Below are 13354 nucleotides of genomic sequence, written 5' to 3'. Positions count from 1 at the left end.
AAGAGCAAAGCACCTTTAAAGAGGATTCCAATGAGCGTCCTCCTTGTCAAGATCAAATTATTCCTTCAAATCCTCCACAAGATCCTTTTGTTCCTCCATCTCCTTGTCTTAATACTCCATATACACTCCAAGATCCCATTTCTTTTGATGATCCCATTATTCCTCCCATTCTACCTCTTGAAGAGCCTGTCATTGAACCATGTCCACTACAAAATCCTAGTCCCCCTCATGATCCTAATCCCACTCATGATTCTAACGTGTCAGTGCAAGATGTTCATGAACCCTCGACATGCATAATGGGTTCTTCCACTTTGGTTCAATCCGATCCACTTCAAGATCTCATTATTTCTCTCATATCATATCCACCTCATAATGGACTCGCGTCTTCTTCCCAAGGAAAAGAGTATCCTACAAGTCAAGATATTCATAAAGGCAAAGGAGTAGACCTTCATGAGCAAGAACCCCTTCATATCAAAGAATATACTAATGGTCATGGCTACAGAGCTCACACTCAAGGCGTTGGTATCCCTTCAAAGTCAAAATCCAAATGTCCACCTTCCCCATCATCGCTTCCATTCATTCTAGGTCCCTATATCCCTCCATCTCCTATGCAACATCAGCAAAGGCACACATCTTTGAGTAAATTTCATCCATCCAAAAGAACTCCATTTCAGTCATATCCATCCATGCATTCCTTTCCCCCTCCAAGCAATTTGGATGCCAAGTATAAAAGTCATAAGTCTAGAAATTCACATGTATTCAAGGATCAACATGTCCAATATAATCGACATGTCAAAAAAAATAAAAATTTGATCTCTAAAGAAAAAGAAATATACAAAAGGCCACAAAGGCCCACTGAGCAAAATAAAGCAAAGTCAAAATATATATGGGTTCCTAAATCCCTTGTGCAAGCAATGCACTCCAATGAACCACAAAAGCATGAAAAATCAAAAACCATGTGGATCCCAAAGTAGCTTCTTGAAGCACAAAAAGAAAAATCCAACTTGGCATCCAAAGTTGCTATTCCTCCATCCAAACCTCCCAAGTCTATTCCTCCATCACCTTCTTCATCCATTTTGGGCCCTTATGTCCCAAAATCCATAGCCTTTCCTTCGTCAAAATCTCAATATCCAAAATACGTCTTTCCTCCATTAGTCCATCACCCCTTAAGGTGTGTGCCAATGTCGATCTTGCCAACATTTCCATCCACTGAAGTACAATTCTTCCAATACCCTATCCATTATCCAATGCATATGTTTCATCCTTCAATCCCTTTGATCCAATCCTTTGCATAAATCCTTGCCTTAGTTTCATGTCATTTTCCATGTCCTTATCCTACCAACGTCTTTGAGCATACTTTTAAAGGTCATGGTCCATTTTTTTTCAAGGCTACTATCCAAACAAAAAGACGCTTGAGTCCTTCTTCCATCCCCTATCATGTGTCCATCTTCTATTAAAAAAGTCAAAATCCAAAAAATTGAAAAAAAAAAATTGAAAAAAAAAAAAAGACAAAAAAGAAAAGAAAAAAAGTAAAGAAAAATAATTCGTTCATTGGTGAAAACCTGGCAAACAGGCGCTTTGGGCAAGTACCGTGATGAAAACCTGGCAAACAGGCATCATGCGTAATCCATGAACTTCTTGCACACCACACTTGGGGGCAGGTTTCCTCCTTCATATCCTTTTATCCTTCATTGTTCCATTATCCTATCGAACCCATGTCATTACCCTTCATACCCTATTGTCCTTCATGTCCATTTCCTTTTTCCACCTTTGATCTTGACAAGGCTGACGATCGTCATGAGCATCATGCATCTTTTTTGTAGCTTTTAGTCCATCATAGCTTTTGGTCATTTATCCATTTGCTTATTATAATTTTTCATCCATATTCCCTGGCTTATTGCAACTTTCTGCCACTGTCCCTTAGCCAATCCCGACCTGCAATCCATGTCCCTTATCCATTCTTGGTCTTGCTTATCCTATCCATATCTTATCATTATCCATACACTCTTTTTCATTCCTTGATCTTGATCTGACATAAGGACGCAAAATTTAAACATGGTTTCAAACACCTCTTGACATGTCCCTCATGCCATGTTCCTGCTTTACATTGTCATATCTAGTCTCTTGTCCCATCACGCCATAGCCCTTGGAAATTGCATCTGTATTGTCTCCATGATAAAAGGCCTTTGTCTTCCCTCTATCCACCATCATTTCAGCAAGCCTATTTTATTCATCCATCATATTCCTTGCCTTGCTAAAAATTGAAAAATGTCCTTAAAAAAATCATAAAAATTGAATAATGTCCTGAAAAAATTTCAAAAAAAATTTAAAATGTCCTGAAAAAATTGAAAAATGTCCTGAAAAAATCTCAAAAAAATCGAATAATGTCCTGAAAAAATATCTAAAAATTAAAAAAATGAAAATCCCTAAAAATCATAAAAAGTCCTGAAAAAAATGAACAAAAAAATTTTCAAAACATTAAAATCCAAAAACACGCATTTTGCAATAAAGGATCCCTTTTTGTACATAGATAGATCACTGAGCATCCATCCAACAACTCGCAATTCAACATTGTGCTTTATTGAAATCATGCATAAACAGATGAACTTTTCAATCAAACCAGACATTCAAACTGATCAACATTGTCTTATCAATCGAACGTTACCATCAATATCATTTGTCCTTGTCTCTACTATCATGGGCCTTATACAGGGTGTGGTATACTCGAAACCAGACTGTGTCCTGTCTTAGACGGGGTGCCACATGTCCTGAAACCAGACAGCATGATCGTCCTATCAGCACTTTCAACTTTTGACAATGAAGATCAAGATGTTTGTTTGATTTGTTGGAATTTGTGCATCTTATCTTTTTATTGATTTATCTTTGGCTTCAGTCATGTTCCTATGTTGCTCGATGATGTCACTGAGTGATTTAGAGTGACCAGGATGGTTCATGGTCCCTTTATTTCTTTTTGTTGTGATTGTTGTTTATCTGTGATGTGTCTGTCTTTTGCAAAAAGGGTTGCATTTCAGCTCTGGCCTTCAATGCCATGTAGCGCTGCATCCATTTTGCCATATCAAATAAAGGTTCTCACCTACTTCTGTGCATTGATGAAAACAAGTTTTTCTTCATCTCTACCTGTCCTCTATCTAATTTCTGCTTACTAACATTTCTTCGGTCAGTCTTGGCAGTCCGTTTGATCCTATCATTTTCTATCATTCTTATCGATCAATTGGCCTCTTCTCTGCATGTTTCCGGCCAATTCCTCGAGGGGGCATGCATATGTCATTGTCATTGTCTGGGGCATTTTCATTATTGTTCTTTGAAACAACGCTTAAAATCGCATTGTCTCAAAGAGGGGCAAAATGTAGACACCTAAAAATGGTCAACGCTTGCGAGGTCATACTTTAACATTTGCGCATTGCCTCATTTTAGGTTTTTGCGTCGCATTAACATTTCTCCTATGTCACGCACTTGGTTTTTATCATTTGCGAACATCGAGTCATTCTTCTACATTCTTCATTCTGTCTCGCCTTCGAATTTGGTCTTGTCAACAACACTATCCAATCATGATTTTGATCGATTTCATCCTATCGCATCAATGTGCATGCTAATTTGTTATCATTTTGGACATCGTCAATCCTAATTAGGGTTTTGTCCTCTTATTAATCTTATCATTTTGGACATCGTCAATCCTAATTAGGGTTTTGTCCTCTTATCGATTTGTCATCAATCTTGTCATTTTAACGATCGATTTGTCATCGATCGTTGTCATGTTCGATCTTGTCATTTTGCGATTGATTTGTCATCGATCGTGGTCATTTTCAATCTTGTCGTCTTGCAATCTATTTTGTTATCGATCCTTGTTCTCTTGTCAATTTTGTCATTTTGCGATCATTTCGCTATCGATCGTTGTCTGTCTCAATTATGTCAATTTGGATCAATTTGTCATTGTTCCTCGTCAATTGGCACATTTTTCAGTCAAATCGTTTATCACATTGGTCATTTATCAATCCAAAATCAGATCAAATTGAGTCAATTATATTTCAAGACCTAATTCATCTTCTAGGGTTTTATGATTTATTCATGTAACCTAATTTGTCATTTCTTCCTCTAGGATTACTAAATTATTTATTAATCCTAGGTCTTCTCATTACAATTAAATCTTTATTTAATTGGCTAATTATTCTTCCTCTTGTAAATTAATTAATAAATGACAAATTATTAATTAATTTACCTAATTTCTTCTAGTTCCTAATTTCCTATTTTTCCATCAATTTCTAATTCCTAATTGTCATCAATTTCAATTTTCTAATTTTCTTAATTTCCTAATTTCAAATTCCTCCTATTTCTCTCCTAATTCTATGGGAATGACATTTCAATTTGTCATAAATTGTCATAATTGATAATCAATCAATTTTGACATAGAATGTGTCATAATTTGTCATCAATTATCAATCAATCAAATTGTGCATGGAAAGTGCATAATTTGTCATATTGATTTGCAATTTCCATTTGAATTGCATCATGCTAATCTTGTCATTTATCCAATTCTTCTATAAATTGGATGATTTTCAATCAAAGCTAATCCTGAATCCCTAATCAAACTATCGAACTTATGCTTCTAGTACTCTTGATCAACAAACCAATATCAATCTTGCTTTCAATTGTATGTTGTGCACTTGTAGGTGAGATCCACAAATCCATTTGAAGAGGAAAGAAGAACAATGGAACCGCATGGAAGAAGCATCCAAATCGTCATCCAGTTTGCATGATATTTGCTTTTGAATGCTTTGTTTTTTATGTCTCTATTGAGTGTGCTTAGGATTAGATCATGCAATATGTGTTTGTAATTGAGCTAATAATGATTAATATGTCTTTTTATATATTGCTTTGATGATTCCTAATTCTGATGCTACAGTAAGAACTTGTATTTTGGACCTAAAATGAACTTGCCCCTTGTTAGGAGTTAAATCATATCCTTTAACATTGTAGAGTTGTTCAAGATTATAAATATTTTCTAAGTATTTTGTCTTTACTTGTCGAACCTTCACCTTAAGGGATTCCCTAATTTTATGGAAAGGATATTTAGCTTATCGTCAAACCCTAATCATCGATGAGCTCTTAGTGGCATTGTTTTTCCTTAAGGCTATTGGGCTTTAGCCCTTAGGCTTTGACACCAACAATTAAGATTCCTCTTGGTATGAGGAAAGGCTTATCATCAAACCTAAATCCCTGAAGTGTGGCCTTTTTCACTATAATTTTATCAAGCCTTGAGCATTGATTTTTCACATTACAAGTTCAAATACTTTGAGGATTTGTTAAGCCAAAACCCGATTTTCTTAAAGGCTCTCTTCTAGGCTTCAAAATTCTCTAAGTTCGTCAGGCTTTATCCCTTAAATTTTTACCTTAGTGGTTATGTCCTTGGGATAACAAGGTAATCTGACACCTTGAATAACAACAAAGGTAAGATTGAAGGTTTACCCTCAACACCCATGTTACATCAAGTGAAAGGCTAAATGCTTATCCTTAAAACCTGATAACCTCAAGAGAAAGGTCGAAAGCCTACCCCTAACACCTCGATGTATTGAGGTTATGGTTGAAGGCCTATCCCAAATACCTCAATTTCTGGTAGCGTGTTGGATGTCAAAGGTCAAGCCTTTATCCTGATATTTGGGAATGACTTAAGCCAAACCCCCAGTCATTAAAGACTAATGAGGTTGAGAGGGACTAAAGCCTCCTAGTTAGGCAACCTCTTGTGTAAGTTAGCCTTTATGTATTTTGATTATCGTTGGCCATCTTGAGTGGATTGAAGGAAAACATGCCCTCATCCTACTTCTTGTCTTGGATGTCAATGTTTTATTATCTAATTGAGCAGTATTGGCTCCTAAGAATTATATCATAGGTGTTGGTTTCTAAGTATGTCACTAGGGTTTTAATGTGTTTTTTGGTATAGATTGGAGGTCGATGATTCTCTCATCCTATCATTGTATGGTATTCTAAGAGAATGAGATCATAGGATTGTACCTTATCATCTCATAGGTGGATTTCCTTCCCTCTCATAGGTTCGTCATGATGGATTCATCCCCTGATTGTTTGGTCTTCTCCTAGTGCCACCTTGCATATGCAATGGTAATGTTGTTATAGTTGTTAGTACCTTTGTGTCATAATGTTCCTTTCCATTGATTTGGTAATGTTGCTATGGTTTTTAGTACCTTTGTGTCATAATATTCCACATGACACTTGTCTGAATGTTGTAGTGTAAGTGCAACGTATTATTATTGCATCTTTGGTGTTGTGGTTTGTTTTTTCAAAAAAAGTTGTTTCATTCGATTTAGCCTTGATCCTTCAAACAAGATATGACAATCTTACAATAAATATAAAGAAAAAATAATTCTACTTAAAAATGCAATATGACGTAATCTTCTAATTTAACTAGTTTCTATTTTAGCCATATGATTGAGTGGAATAATGGTTTTTTTATTTTCAATCTAACAAGTGACATTAGGTTATCCTTTAACATAAACACTTCTTAAATGTTTGGAGAGACATTTGGATATTAAAATGTGGAAACTATGTTTTCCTCGCATTTCTTGAATGCCCTCCAATCTAATGTGCACCTTGACATTAAATACTATGATGTTCTGAATAGTGGTGTTGGAGACACTTCTTAGAATCTTAAAACTTCAACTTCCCTTCTAATTGAAGCACATCTCTTACCAGAATGTTTTATTTTGTTCATTGAACAAAAATTCCAATCCCTATCTGTTTCCTACAAAAGAATAATATTCCTTGACTTTTGCACGCACAAAACGTTCTTTAAAAAACATTCTGCAAAGATGTAATAACCCACTTAACTTAATACAAAAAAAAATCTCAATTGATTTTTATTTATTTTTAGATTGATAATTACTTGTTCCCACTTGTTTTTAATTGTGTTTAATTCAATTGCATACACTGAGCATCTATCCAAATAGGATAGGCATCCATCCAACTGATATGGGCATCTAACCATACGGGTTAGGCATATGTCCATACAGGACAAGGGGGTTTCATCTATCCAATTTGGGATAGGCATCTACCCAAACAAAGTAGGCATCTATTCAAAGAATAGGAAATGCTCTGGCCAGAGACTTTTGACTCATCAGGACGATCCGAGTCATGAATCACTCTCTAAAGACTACACTCCCCTACTAGGAATGCACAAAGGTCGTCGTCTTTAGAAGTATATAAAAATAAATAAAAATAACAAGCTTGAGTTCCGCCTCAGAATTTGGCCTAAAGCCTCAGGAAGTCAAATGAATAAGCACGCATTGAATTACTTTTAATCTTCCAATTAGTGTTACTATACCCTTCAAAAAACATGATCAACTCATACTTAACCAAATCCTAAACCCCATCCCTAAATGCCTGAGTACAAGTGACAACTTCGTCCCTAGACTGCCTACATACATGTTTCGGCATGGGATCAAGGCATAGAGTATGTATTTCTGATTTCTAATTATGGTTTAATGTAAACTATATGGTGGGTACACAACTGATGAGGAGCAAACAGACCAGAATGAGGTAACCTTGAACCAACCAACCTCTCAAGCTCACAAACTCAACCGGTAATCCCTAATTCCAAAGATCCTTACACAACACCAATTCAAGCAATGGTTCAATGAAACCAAACAACACCTTGGAAAACCCAAAGGCTCCACTATGTCCACTTACAAGCAACTAACACTTCTCAAGTTCTTGTGTGACTACCCATACCCTTGCATACATGAGTGGGCTACTACTAGGCTTTAGGGTTTGAATGGCCCACTTGACCAATTTAATACAATGACCCTTGGAGGGGTATTCTCACATCATCTTAACACCAATGAAATAGGATTTCATGGTTTATGTCCACCGGAACATCAATTTTGACTCACTCAACCACAAATTAAACCGATTGTAATTAGGCCTCCATTTGAGGGAATCTGGTGATAAGTTTTGACACTCTGAGGATCTAAAAAATAAATTATATTTTCAGATACCCTTTTAAGAGTTCTCAACAATATTTCAGTTTTTGGTACCAGTCCAACTTGCAGATATTCTAACCAATGCTGCACTAACAGACCTAATAGGGCTTTTAGGCCTAGTTGACTGAACGCCTTTCACAAAATGGTTTGGTTCTCCTAATGGGTGACCATCACTAACCATGAAATGTTATTTAAACCTCCACTAACAATATTTTAGTTTCTAGAAGTGACATATGATACAGTGGCATGTCATCTCCTATAACGGCAGAATGTTTGGTTAAGGATTGATAGGCCAAAACCCATTATTGTAGTCAAACCCTAGGGGTATAAGGGTTTTAGGCTACCCAGTGGAGATTTGCTTGTATAATGGGGCAGCAATCACTTCAAGACTTCACACTGAAAGAAAAAAAAAAAGGTAAAATGACCTAGTTATAGAAACTATTCCATGAGCATTCTTTTCAATCCACCTTCAGTATGCAATCAACAAAAATTAGACGGTTTTTCAGAGTTTCCAACAGTTCTTGATGCTTCAACTTCTTTCCAAATCAACCAACATACATCCTTTGATGTTTGGGGCCTTTAAAAAATCTCCCAAATGACCACAGCCTCCTCCAACTATTGTTCAAACTGACTGGCCGTTACAGAATCGCGACTTACAAAAAGTGCAAATTTGTCATGACAACAAATTGAGAATATGACAACTTTTGCATAATTCAACCAAGTTAGACTCTATATTATCATAGCCCCCCAAAATGATTACATTTGATTCTAAAACACCAAAAATGACTCAAATAGACTTGTGGTCACTTGATCCCTCAATTTAGACCATTGTGGCCCTTATTGACTCAATTTGCTCTACTAGACCCTAGATGACAATTTGACCCAAACATGGACAAAATTGTCACACTCCTAGGACATTGAATTACAAAAAGGACCCATAGGGTCTTATTACATTCCTTCTAGGAAAATATAAAATCATCTTGTTCTTGGTTCATGCCTTCATAGGTAGGTGCTCTTGCACCATACTCCCTGGGTGAAATTTGTCTCAAATCCTCTTAGAGACCAACTGTTGCAAATCACCACCCTGCTTTTTGATATCTTCCTCCAGCATCTAGGTAGATTTTGAGTCAGGAAGGCCCTGCCATTTAACTAAGTGCTCAAAATAGGACTTGTGCCTTGTTTTCTTGGCTTCCCTGGTGTCCAAAATGCACTCCATCTTAGGTGGCTCCTTAGGTGGTAAGTGCTTTATCCATTCTTCACTTTCCTGGACAGATTCACCTACACGTTCTCCTGCAGTGGGACTCCTATGCAATGTTAGATTAGAAACATTAAATATAGTTGAAATAGAAATATCATCAAGGAGTTCAATTTTGTAAGCATTAGGACCATATTTATCCAAAATTTTACAAGGTCCAATCCTTCTCACCATCAACTTTCTATGGCTTCCCTTGGACAACCTGTCCTTTCTAAGATGAACCATGACCATGTCACCCACTTGGTACTGTGCATCTCTTCTTCTCTAATCCACTCTTGCTTTAACCTTTTGACTGTTCTATTGTAAGATGTCTCTGACTTGTTGGTGCACCTCTTTCATAGCCTCTGTAAATTCATCAGCATGTCCACTCCTCTTGTCCAACCCTTGGATATCTCTCAATTCAAAAACTCATATTGGATGACTACCATACACAATCTCAAAAGGACTTGATGAATCAATGATGAACAGTTAGTACCAAACCGGTACTGAGAGGGGGGGTGAATCTGTACTGAGAAAAACACTTTTCCTTGAACCGGTTTTACTGAGAACACTACACTTTGACTGGCAAGCAATAACACCGGTCTAAACCAGAATACCACCGGTTAAGCACAGTGAAAGACATAAATTGATAACTCATCTTTCCACACAATCTAACATCTTATTTCCACTTCACCCATATGCATACACTAGTAATACTCCAACAGAATTGTAAAGAGTTACTGGTTCAACATTCTTTACCGCTTAACAAAGAATAACAAAGCATCACACATAACACACATATTTTTCATGTGGAAACCCAACTGGGAAAAACCACGGTGGGGATGAATACCCACAAGCTTTTCTTTGAACCCTTTCTAATTCCGCTCTGTTAGGAGCCTGGTCCGGTTAAAGACTTTACAATAGGTTTTGTTAGGAACCAATCCTACTAGAGATCACCCGGTTAAGGGATGGCTAAAATACCCAGTTAAGGGTTAAACCCTGTTAAAGGTTACCTTGTTAGAGGATTTTTAGAACTCAAATATTTTGAGTCACCCTGTTAAAGGATTTACAACAAGCTGGTTAAAGCTACCCTGCTAACGGATTTTCCAACTGTTGAAGTGGTTAGAGGTCAACAGGGATTACAATGATCTGGTAATAGCACTCAATGCCAATGCAGATCCGCTTTAGTTCCTTCCTTCTGCACTCAGACTCTGCAAGTATCTATTCTCTTATCTGGTCTGGCAAGAATCACGTATCTTTGCACTTAGATACACACACAACATTTGCCAACAACCTCAACATGAAAAATAGCATCGACCTTATAGGAAACAGATAGGTCGGTAGCATAAACCCTAAACCCTAAACATTTAGGTTAAGCAATTCAGTCGGTTCAGTCCTAACCATTGATCATATTGCATTGATTACAACAGTCTTAAACAGATCTCAAGACCTTCTCCAACGTTCGTTTTTCACCGCTTCTTGGAGGCTGATAACCCATCACACATTCTCCATTGTTTACAGAGACTTCTCACATTCCCAAGGTAGATAGGATCAATCTCTTTCATGCAAGATCCTTCACGCACACAAGGCTAACATGGCAACACAATATGTTCGTCATTACAATGCTAACTCATCACACAATTTCATCGGTTGAATCACACAAGCATAGAACACTTTAACCAGAAACCCTGAAGCTAAGACTACCAACCGGTAGTCATACCATATGAAACCTTGATACAAAACATTCCATATACCGGTTCACATTCCAACATATCGGTTCACTTGGACAAACATACCACTTCACTTTTTCACATATACCGGTTCATAACATCATACCGGTTCTCTTGCAAGTGCTTACTTCAATATACCGGTTCACTCTTCATCATATTGACATCAATGACAACATACAATATCATCATGTCAACATACTCTGCACATATGCCAACAGGACTCAGACCTGCACTTCTATTTGTTGAATAATTATAGGCATACTCTACCTGAGGTATCACCACATCCCAACTATTGCCATGATCCTTATTCAAATATCTAAGAAGATTTCCCAATGAGCTATTCACAACTTCAGTTTGTACATCGGTCTGAGGGTGATAGGATGAACTAAAAGACAAATTTGTACCCAACCTTTTCCACAAGGTTCTCCAAAAATGCCCTACAAATGCGTTGTCTCGGTCAGATACAATACTCAAAGGCAACCCATGGATTCTAACAATATCTCTGAAAAACAATCCTGCAATATAGCTAGAATCATTTATGGTTTTACAAGGAATAAAGTGAGTCATCTTACTAAACCTATCTACCACAACAAACACACTATCATGACCTGTCTTTGTCTTGGGTAATCCCATCACAAAGTCCATGCTCAAACTTTACCATGGTCTACTTGGTATAGGAAAAGGTTGGTACAACCCTACATTGGTTGAGACCCCCTTTGCTCTCTGACACATAGTACAACTCTCCACAAACTTTCTGATATCAGTCTGCATCTTTGGCCAAAAGTAAAATCTCCTAACTAGGTCCAAAGTCTTATTTAGCCCAAAGTGACCTCCTAAACCACCACTATGTTACTCCTTTACTACATTATCCCTCATTGAACACTTAGGGATACATAACTGACGTCCCTTGAGTTCAAAAGGCCATCCTGCAAGGTGTAGTCATAAAACTCTCCATGAAAAGCATTTACAAACTCACAACATACCTTATATATTTCCTTGAAATCTTGGTCCTCTTCATACAATCCTTTGAGTGCTTCAACACCCATACTCTGCAACTACACTTCTTGCACTGTCAACACCCTCCTATTTAGAGCATCTGCAACCTTATTGGCTACCCTTTTCTTCTGCTTGATGATGAAGGTGTATGCTTGAATACTTTCAACCCATTTCATATGCCTATGACTGAACTTCTCCTGTCCATTCAAAAAACTAAGAGCATGATTGTCAGTATACACAATAAACTCCTTAGGAAGCAAGTAATGCCTCCACTTTTTTAGAGCTTGTACCATGGCATACAACTCTAAATCATATGAGGAATACTTCCTCTTTGCTTCATTTAATTTTTCACTGAAAAAGGCCATCGGTATTCCCTCTTGTCTCAATACTGCTCCTATAGCCAATCCACTTGCATCACATTCAATGGTGAAGACCTTACTGAAATCAGGCAATACTAGGACTGGGTACTTGGCAACTTTCTATTTTAAACACTCAAAATTCTTATCTGCTTCTTTGGTCCACACAAACTTCACCTTACCACCACCCTTGAGAACATAGGTGCACAAATATCATTGTAATTTATAATGAATTTCTTATAAAATGTTGCCAAACCATGAGAACTTCTTACCTCTCTGGTTGTCTTAGGTGTAGGCTAGTTCAAAATAGCCTCTACCTTGGAAGAATCTATCTTCAAATCACCCTTAGAGATGACAAAGCCTAAGTACACCAACTCCTGCTTCATGAAGTCACACTTTTCTAAATTTATCATTAACTTCTACTCTTGCAGCCACTTCAAGACTACCTCCAAGAGTTTTAAGTGCTCCTCCTTGCTCTTAATGAACACCAATATGTCATCAAGGTAGACTACCACAAACTTCCCTATAAATTTCTGCAACACTTCATTCATTAGTCTCATAAAGGTGCTAGTGGCATTTGAAAGACCAAAAGGCATCACAAGCCACTCATACAACCCTTCATTGGTTTTGAATGCAGTCTTCCATTCACCCCCCTCTCTTATCCTTATCTGATGGTACCCACTCTTGAGGTTAATTTTAGAGAAATAGGTGGCTCCCCCTAAATAGTCCATTAGGTCCTCTATCCTTAGAATAGGAAACCTATATCTGATGGTTATCTTATTGATATCCCTAGAATCAGTACAAAGCCTCCATTTCCCATCCTTCTTTGGGGCTAAAATAGTAGGTACTGCACATGGGCTAAGGCTCTTTCTCACTAACCCTTTATCTAGGAGCTCTTGAATTTGCCTAGCTATCTCTTCATTTTGTTGTGGGGTCATTTTATATGTTGCCTTGTTAGGAAGTATTGCTCCCAGTATGAGATCAATCTGATGACTAATATCTTTGATAGGTGGGAGGAAATCATGTATA

This window comes from Cryptomeria japonica, chromosome 10, assembly GCF_030272615.1.
Source record: "Cryptomeria japonica chromosome 10, Sugi_1.0, whole genome shotgun sequence".
Classification (NCBI taxonomy): Eukaryota; Viridiplantae; Streptophyta; class Pinopsida; order Cupressales; family Cupressaceae; genus Cryptomeria; species Cryptomeria japonica.
The sequence above is the reverse complement of the archived record's forward strand: the minus strand, read 5'-3'. Positions refer to the sequence as shown.